The 10,028-nt window shown below is 35.4% G+C and overlaps 1 pseudogene; it reads right to left on the reverse strand.

Moving 5' to 3' along the window:
• Window positions 1-2,866: 2,866 nt before the first annotated feature.
• On the reverse strand, window positions 2,867-3,364 carry LOC149242166 (V-type proton ATPase 16 kDa proteolipid subunit pseudogene; annotated as a pseudogene).
• Window positions 3,365-10,028: the final 6,664 nt, after the last annotated feature.

The raw sequence follows: 10,028 nt of genomic DNA on the forward strand, positions 1-10,028 counted from the left end.
TCAACAAAAAACACTATAATTCATCCAAAGACAATTAATTTTATATTTATTAAAAAAAATAAAAAATTATATATGTTCATGTCTACATGTGAAATTCATTTATATGATTAAGACTTTCTTACAGACTTGTTTCCCTTGTAATGAATTCATCTCAACAGAATTATCAACGAAAACAAATCTTATCTATGCAAAGAGATAAATGATAAGCTTCTTCGAAAATATTTTTTATTTCCACCAAGCGATTTGTCTATTTATCAATTTAATAATGAAGTGTGGAATTAAAACATATCACTTTATTAGAAATTATTGAAATTTTTATTTATTAACACCAATCTAGTCAAAACGATCCCAAATCTCCCAAAAACGACTGTTTTAACCTCATGCATTCAAACAAAATGAGCCTAACAGACCCTAAACAAAATGGATTAAGTGAGTTGTTGACTGAGCCTAACAAACCCTAACTGACATAGCCTGATCACATTCCAACTTCAAGTCATTAACTAAAATAGTCGAAAGACCCTCACCCTATATCTCAAGTCTTGAAGCACTTGGTTGCCTTCATTTACCAAACATTGCTTGCGTACGTTTGGACTTGATTTGGTTTATAACAATTTTCTTAGCCAAAGAGAGTAGGGAATCCATCTATGATTATTTACAAATTTGCAAACGGAAAATGCAAACTATTTTATGCAATCAACGAAGAATTGCAAGCTGCAAATTACAGATTTGCAAATGAAATATATAAACTATTTTATCTCATTAGAATATAATTGCTCAAATTAAAGTCATATATTATGATCAATTTACCAAAAATTTGTGTCATCCATTATGTTTAATCTATCAAGAAGTTTCAAAATTTTGAACTCAAGTCATACATCATGTTCAATCTATCAAAACTTGTTTACTTCAAAATTTATAATTTACGTATCAATTTTCCCTATGTTTATTTTTTATATAACATAACATATAAGAATATTTTACAAAGCTCCCAAAATCTAGGTCTGACTACTTTGATTATTAATCAAAAGTAAAACCAAAATATATTGTTTTGTTTAAAAATTAATCTCGTAGCAAATGTTTCCATCAGAATCGACCTTAATTTCTTGAATACACTCATCAAATTTTGACGGCTCCAGCTTCTCCCCGACGCTAGTAAGAATATGACGGAGTTCCCTAGCATAAATCTTGTCGGTGCCCTCTTTATCGAGGGTTTTAAAGGCATCCCTGAGTTGAACATGCAAGCTCCCTCCCTTCAAGTTTTGTTTCATCACGTCCACGAAGCGAGGGAAGTCGATGGTGCCGCTGATCTCTTCAAATTTAATGATCTCTTTAAGCTCTGCCTGAGTGGGATTATCCCTCAAGGATTACATCATTGTTCCGAGTTTGGCCGCCGTAATGTACCCATCACGATCGGTGTCGAATAAGCTGAACGCCTCCTGCATTAGAGCGATCTTCTCTTCACACCAGATCAAAACTGAACTTTTACTAAAAAACTATTTTGTTTGTTCCTACCAAAATTAATTAACATCAAAATTCCCTCTAAAATCCGCTTAATATCTTATTGGATGCCCAGTAAGCATTGTTTGGGGCGATTCGTAGCAGATGGGATGATTCTAAGAATCGCCCCACCACCCGGCGATTCTCAGAATCGCCCCATCTACTACGAATCACCCCAAACAATGCTTACTCGGCATCCAATATGATATTAAGTGGATAAATCCTAGCCCTGCAAAAGATCTGCGGTGATGGCATCGCTGGGAATTGAACTGGGGCCGCCTTGGGTGTTATTGCAACAGGGGGCGATGTCATTGTTGGTGATGGAGAGGCTAAGCCCATCAATACCATGACAAAAATGAATATGAATCTAATGCTAATGACTTCACAACACACCCTATTACCAACTATCTTATATCGGACATTTAGTCAGTAATTTGATCTTATATATATCATTTAGTCATTAATTTGATTATTTTCTTATTATTTAGTTATATAATTATATCATATTATGTTTGATCCTAAATCAAATATCTATCAGAGTGAGAAAAATCGGTCCGTAAAAGATATATTACTTAGTTTTTTAAATTTACGACAGGATTATCCATTAATTCAATGTAAAAGATATATTACTTAGTTTTTTAAATTGACTTCCGCTTAATATCCATTTGCAGTTTTCGTAAAGAAAAACTTGGCGGAAGTACCTAAAATAAGTGGTGAATTGTGAGAGGAATATGTACAAGATCTGCGGGAGTCTTATCTTGCTGAACGGACACACCGTAAGATGTATCACACCTCATCTCTTTTCTCATTGAACGTCATTGTCAGTATTAATATGAAAACAACATAGAAACAATTATATCCATAAACAATAAAACTGCCAGCCGCATACTACCATATCATTTCCCGAATATTATTACTGTTATACCATTTCTGCCTCAACTTTATGCTTAAAAATTCCATGGTATTTCCCCAATATTATAGATATGATACCATTTCTACCTCAAATTTAAAGGTACACACTACAAAATATCCACCTCATTCACCCTTTCCCACAACAGGCCCATGATTGTTAAGTATCAGCTTTGTTCATTCAATTCCATATGATTTGATTTCAAATTCATAATGTGCCAAATGACACCAGCAATAACGTGCACTTGTTAACTAGTTCAATTTCCACATTGTAATGAGCTTTCAAATTGATCACTAAATTCTTAAGTCTAAAATTCCAAACCAAGAGAATAATAATGAATCTTGAGCAAAGTATTATCACCTACTGAAAACAAGAATCACATTTCCACTGCAGAAGACAGCAATCTCGCTAAAAAATTGACAAATGAACCAAGTAAACAGAAGACCAACTGCAACTTCTTTAATCTGCTCGTGATTGGCCAACTCGAGAAGAAAGTATAATACCAACTATAAGGTCGTAGAGTGCAAGTGCTTCTGCAAAGATCAATATGAGGATCATACCAACAAAGAGCTTTGGCTGCTGTGCATTTTCTCTGACACCCGCATCACCAACAATACCAATAGCCATTCCTGCAGCAAGACCCGAGAGCCCGCACGCCAGTCCCGATGACAGATGCATGTAACCATCAAATAGATAATAGGACTTTGTCTTGGGGTTAATTCCTGTGCTCATAATCACAACAATAATCAAACCATAAATACCCAACACTATAGCCATGACGACTGGAACAATCAATTTCATCACAAGCTCCAGCCTCATCAGACCCACGGAGGCTGCGCCCATGCCACTCTTCGTAGTTCCATATGTAGCTCCCATGGAGAAGAACACGAGTGTTGCAGCGGCCCCAAGGAAGCCGAAGAATGGAGTAGTCTCATCACCCCTGAATACGTCCACCATTTTAACCAAGATCTCGGATGAGGTTCAAGCTAGAACATTGAAGGTTTTTTAGAGTTTCAGAGCCTCCAAAGAGATTGAACCTCGAAGCTGGAACCTGCAAGTGCCTAGCCCAATCCAGATGCAATCTCAGAGCATTAAAAAAAGTCATTCAATTCCATGTCAAACTTGTAAATGGAATTAGGTATTAGGAAATGGATTCTGAACTGCACATTGAATTAATGGATAATCCTGTTGTCAGTTTAAAAAACTAATGTGGTGGGCCGCCACCACCCCACCACCACCACTGGTGGCGGGGTGGTGGCGGGGCGATTCTGAGCACCTGATTCCTCGAATACTCTAATAGTTGTTGTCAAAATTTGTATATACAATTGAAGCCATAGTATATATGTGCAACAGAGATATATACTATATGCAATGTGTTGTATTGAGTGAGTGTGTTATGCGTATGTTAGCTTATTTGCATACAACTCCAAAATTATTCACTTTAGTATGTTGATTCATTATACTATGGTGTGTGCGTTGGAGGGTTTGGAGTCATGCCATATGTGTGGTTGACGTATTCTTGTTTGATTGTCAAAGTTCTTTGTGCATGTATACGGCATTTCATAAGATGAGCTCCGCAAACCCATTTCCTGTTCTCTTTTCTTCTACTTTGATGGAAGTTGCTTGGGCTATTAGAGTATTCGAGCAATCGGGTGGTGGGGTGATTCTGAGAATCACCTCGTCACCACCCCGCCACCACCACTGGTGGCGGGGTGATTCTCAGAATTTCCCCACCACCCGATTGCTTGAATACTCTAATAGCCCAACCAACTTGCCTCAAAGTAGAAGAAAAGAGAACATGAAATCGGTGTGTGGAGCTCATCTTTTGAAATGTCTTATACATGCACAAAGAAATTTGACCATCAAACAAGAATACACTGTCCACATAGATGGCATGACTCCAAACCCTCCAACGCACACAACATAATATAATGAATCAACATAGTAAAGTGAATAATTTTGGAGTTGTATGCAAATAAGCCAACAGACGCATGACACACTCACTCAATACAACACATTGCATATAGTATATATCTCCGTTGCACATATATACTACAGCTTCAATTGTATATACAAATTTTGATGACAACTATAGAGTTTAATTGACAACAACTAGGATACAAAAACTTCACAATGCATAGCACTATGTCAACACTCCATTCCAAGTAACACTTCAACACTAGTGTACATACCTCCACACAACTAAATGAAATCAATGTCGGGTTTAAGTTTTCAATGTTGTTAACCAAATTCACAATGTTCAACACAATTTGATGTATACCACCCACATATTACGGATAGACATAATGGGGAAAATATTACGCATCCAAAGGACATATCCATCTAATGGGGAAAATAAATATTCAATCAACATTTGGACTATTGGAAAGTTCCTTTTAGATGATTGATATTCCATGGCACAATACTTTAAGAGGTGTATTGTGAAAATAAGGAAATATGGGTATGATAAAATAAGGGGGTGGAAGCCTAAGAAAACCTAGAAGTGATAATATCTAAGGAGAAAAAAGAGGATGGGACAAAACTAATGTTCAAGATTCAAAAAGAAGGTAATGAAATAAGAATAGAGGAGGGCAGAAATTTGATTTTCATAAATGGTGAAAATGTCAAATATTTATTTATTCAAGAGAAGAGAATTTGAAGAGCCCATAAGCATCTTAAAAGGAAGCTAGATACAATAAATCAATGAAACACAATATGATTTATTAGTCTCGTAAATCCATTCTTTGTTGATTTTGGAATATGGTGAGAATTTCATGGATAAACCCATAGATTATACAACATGGAAAATCGATTTGGATAATTTAAAGATTACACATACACCTACTGATTTCTCAGTAAGTGTAGTCTCAATCTAACTGTAAGGTAGTTTTGTTTTATTTTGGTGAGTTAAATTGCATTGTAGTTTTATTTTATTTTGATCAATTAAATTGCATTTTAGTTTTGTTTTATTCATGTAGGTTTCCCATTTATTTATTGTAGTTTCTGGTGAGTATTGTTTGGAATATCTTTTCCTCACTCTGATAAATATTTGATTTAGGATCAAACATAATATGATATAAGTATATAATTGAATAATAAGAAAATAATCAAATTAGTGACTAAATGACAGATATAAGATCAAATTAATGACTAATTGTCAGATATAAGATAGTTGGTAATAGGGTGTGTTGTGAAGTCATTAGGGTTATTATTGACTCCTTAAATATGACTCAAGGATTTCTAAAAGTATTCTTCCAATATTAATGAGTTTCTATGTCTACAATGTAATCACCACAATGAGATAATAAGCATTTACTACCAACTAGATGTTCATAGTCCCATAAAATGTTTTTATATCCCTCATTACTTCCCCCATTGGGGTGCTTTTCGTTTATTTTATTTCTCCCTTTTCTTTTATTTAGATATGAGGATGGGTAATATCTAATTCATAATAGTGGGGGAAGGAACGCACTGCATAACCATATTAATAGGGGTGTCTCCTTATATTGGGTGTAAATTCTTGACCTAATTGAATTTTTAGAATTGTTGCCAAGGGAGATGTTTTTATGTTGTTGTTAAGATATTCACTATGAATTTGATAAATGTAATCCTTTCTTAGTGGTAATTGATGTTAATAGAGGTCCAAACTTAGTTTTCTCATTTTGGTTGTGTTTCCCATTGTGGTATTAGCGTCCATGTGCTCCTCATGAGTCACCTGCAACAAAATAAGACAAACACAAAATACCATGTAACTATATTTAAAACACCATCAAAGTTATTATTGTGGTTCATAAGATGACAGTGACAGTGACCTTCCTTTAAAGGTTTGGAAAGAAATTAAAATAGATTATTATTATGGCCTTAGATACTCTAATCAAAGTAAATCGAGTGGTCGTAGGTAGCTCATCGTATTCTCCCTACATGTGGGGTATGATTTCACTGATGATGCATTATTAGGATTGTGATTGACACTAGAGTTATCTTCTGGGAACTTGCTTGTTTTTTCCAATTATTTCATTCTTGAGAGAAAATCCTCTGGCATCTAGGTTTGGGATTTATTGATAGCAAATGAAGTTATCCTACCTTCATTTCTCGGGAACACATTTATGAGGGAGTAATAAGGTTCTTGAGGTGTAACTGAGTTGCTTTAGAACAAATGAGACTTGCTTCTTGGATTCCTTGTGAAATTTTTGTGAACATATTTTATGGAGAGGGTGATCAGTATAGCGAGGGTCATTAGAGGAGATTCACTGTAATATGACTCCAGTTCCTCTTTTTAGCGAAATCCTGGCCTCCTATGAATTTGTCATGCTCAAAATTAAAATAAGGATAATCAGGAAAATGTGCTTGATGTGATATGGTAAATTTGTCCATCTATGTTTAGGTGCAATAACCATAGCATGTAATGGTTGAAAACATGTTGAATTTATACTTAGGAAAGAAAAATGATATTCTACCAAAAACAATAATGTGTTTTTTTCCTCATAAACAACTTTGTTTGGCACATAAAAATTTGGTTTTACTAGTGTTTTTTAAAAAGTTTGAAAATTGACCCTAAAAAAAAAATTCATCGTTCTAGTATCATCACTTTTTCATTTTGAAGCTATATTTTGCACGAAAATTTTATATAAATTTCGTAGTCACTGCCATTTTTAAAACATGTTCAAAATTGACCCCTAAAAAATAAAATCATCGTTCCAGTATACACACTTTTCATTTTTAGCAGTGTTTTTGATGTTTTTTTGGGATTTTTTGGCCAAAGTTCCCGTTTTGAGTTTATAGTTCCCGTTTCAAAGTTTATATTTTTGGAATACAAAGAGTTAATAGAAATCCCACATGCAACAACAAGATGACACTAGTAGGAGAAAGAATAGATAAAAATGACACTTAATATGAAAAATATATATTAAAATGCCACTAAGGAAAGCAAAGTGCCACTAAAAAAGACAAAAGCAAAGAAAAGTGACATTTTGCAAAACTTACCAAGTATGGCTGCAATTGTGACAAAGAGTGAGAAAAAATCCTTGCAATGAGAGAATTCACTTAGTTCAAAGTGAATAGTGATTGTGAGAATGAAAAATGAACTAGGGTCCTAATAAACAAAAAATACATGCAAGATGAGATTAGGGTTGTTGTTACAAAATTGAGTTAGATGAGGGAAGTGGGAGATGATACCTATTTTTTAGGAGTGTGATCTGCATGCATTCAAGGAAGTGCACATGTGTGAAAGACATGGAGTGGGCATCTGCTAGAGACAAGGAGTGTGCACTTGCTGAAGACAAGGAGTGTGCTCAACTATGAGAAAGAAGTGCACTCTAGTAAGAAACGAAAGTGTGCTGTACATGCATGAGGACACAATTTTCTCCAATAGTGCATGTGTGGTAACTAAGCTTGTAAAATGTGCTCTCACTAGGGAATAAAGATGTTCTTTTTTACTTTGGTGTGGTATGCATGTTAAGTGAAGAGAGTTTGGCTAAGTCAAAGAAATGCTAGTACTTTTTCTATCTTTATAAGGAGACATGACAACTTCTAAAAATATGAAACTTTGACGTAGGAGGAAAAGTGACATGTAGACATCTCAATAAGGTTAATTGACACTTAGGAAAAAATAAACAAATGACAAGATGACATAATATAGCTTAGAGCGATAGCTCATGCAAACATATGTAGGCTGCAAAATTAAATGAGGCACAAATTTTGGAGGGCTATTGTCACAACAACAATAAGATGATACTTGAATGTGATACTTGTTTCTACCTAATGAGAATTCAATAGCAGGAGGGATGTGTATAATTTTTTTATGATCTCTAGTTGATGCAAGCGTTTCATAGAGATGAGGAGGTCATCTGAATTTTCGTGTCTATCCAATAATATTTTCCCCAACAGAAACTTCATGAACCAATAGATCAGGACCACAACGCAAATATATTTATTGTATCTTCCTCATGTGTGTGACTTGCATCAGGAATACAATTAGCTATATCCACCAAAACTAATGAGCCTCATAAATGGGTAATTATATGAGCTCATTTTACCTCCTAACCTAGTCAAATCAACCATTCTCTTAGCTTATCATATGATTGTTCTATTGTATTTATGCTTATATGGTGAGTTGAGTTAGTTATTATGCCATGTGGTCTAACATGTATTTAATGCAGATTATTAGTCAAATTCATGGTCAAATTCAAGGATCTAGTGGTCAAACTGTAGCAATAACTCGAAGTAGATAGAGGAGAGGACTTATAGGATGGAATCCCCCTTATTTATTACTCCTCACTTCGAATTCCCCTTCATTCAGCTTGGAGTACAAGCAGTCGAATCATGCACTAGAAGGCAACCGAGCAAGTGGAAGATGATTGATAGTTATCTCGAGTTTTGGGAGCCAAGCCTCCTTGATCTTAAGGAAGTTGTTGGTAGCTTCAGATGTATAAGTAGAGAGGCCTAGGGCCTCACTAGGGTCAACCTTTTTCTTGTGTAAACTCTGCTCAAATTTCGAGTTTAGTATTTTATGACAGTTTTATGTAATCTTGCTATTTTTTGATAATGAAGATGGAATCCTTTTTGAGCTAGAACCGAGTTACCTCTGAGGTTTGAAGCTCTTGGGTTAGGGCCCAATCCAAGCAGCCAAGCTTCTCTTTACTTGTATTTGTATGCTTTAATTCAGTTTTTATATTAGATTGCTATTAGATGTATTTCTCTTATGGTTAAGAATAGGTTTCTTTTGATGATTTAGTATCTTGCCTCCATTTGTGCTTTCTCTAGCAGGTTAAGCAGTGATTAGAGAAGATTCAAAATGCTAGGAATAGTGCCTTGGGTTCTCTTCCTCCCTCTAGGACCATGATTCGAGGCAAATACTCTCTTGCTACCCCAAAAACATAGATTTTCCTCATTCCTAGGACATCTAGTGTTTGCAACTCTCTAGTAGGTTCATAGTCTAGTTTTTATTTTCTTTAGATCTTCTTTATCATGTTCACTTACTAATTTTCAATAGTCCTTTTGCATGCTTTCCTTTCTTACAACATTTCCCAGCATTTCCTTCTATACATCATAGTTCAGGCCATTTTAATGCAAAATTTTGTTTTTCCTAGGATGCATTGATTTCATTGGTTGCTTGATTTTCTTGGTTGACTGTCAGTTTCTATGCAACAGATCTCTTCCAGTAGTAGGCTAGATTACCAGAAATCACACTCTCCATCTGATCCATGCCCTATAGGTCTCCCAAACCTCACCTCAATTCTACCCTATTTTCCTTCATTTTTCATAGAACTTCTTCCTCTCTCCTTGAGAAAACCCAATCATCTTTCTCTCTCTTGGTGATTCATGGTATACCTTAGGCACCCTAACACATCATTCCAACCTTCATCCACCTTTTCCACCCACTTTCACACCATCAAAACAGTGAAAATTTCTCTTGGCCTCGTCTTGTAGGCCTCCTGTAGTTTCCTTATTTCCCTCCTTTAGTTTTCCTGTGTCCTCCTGTAGTTTTTCGTGTAGGCTTTCTTTTGAAGACCGAGTGTGGGAAAAGCCTCTAGAAGGCCACCTAAGACCTCCTAGGACCCATCGACACCATCCTACATCCTCCCAATCTCCAAAATCACCCTGTAACGCCACATGTTCGCTA

This window comes from Pinus tabuliformis, chromosome 8 (genome assembly GCF_031772625.1).
Source record: "Pinus tabuliformis cultivar Carrire ecotype Pingquan chromosome 8, CPIR1, whole genome shotgun sequence".
NCBI lineage: Eukaryota > Viridiplantae > Streptophyta > Pinopsida > Pinales > Pinaceae > Pinus > Pinus tabuliformis.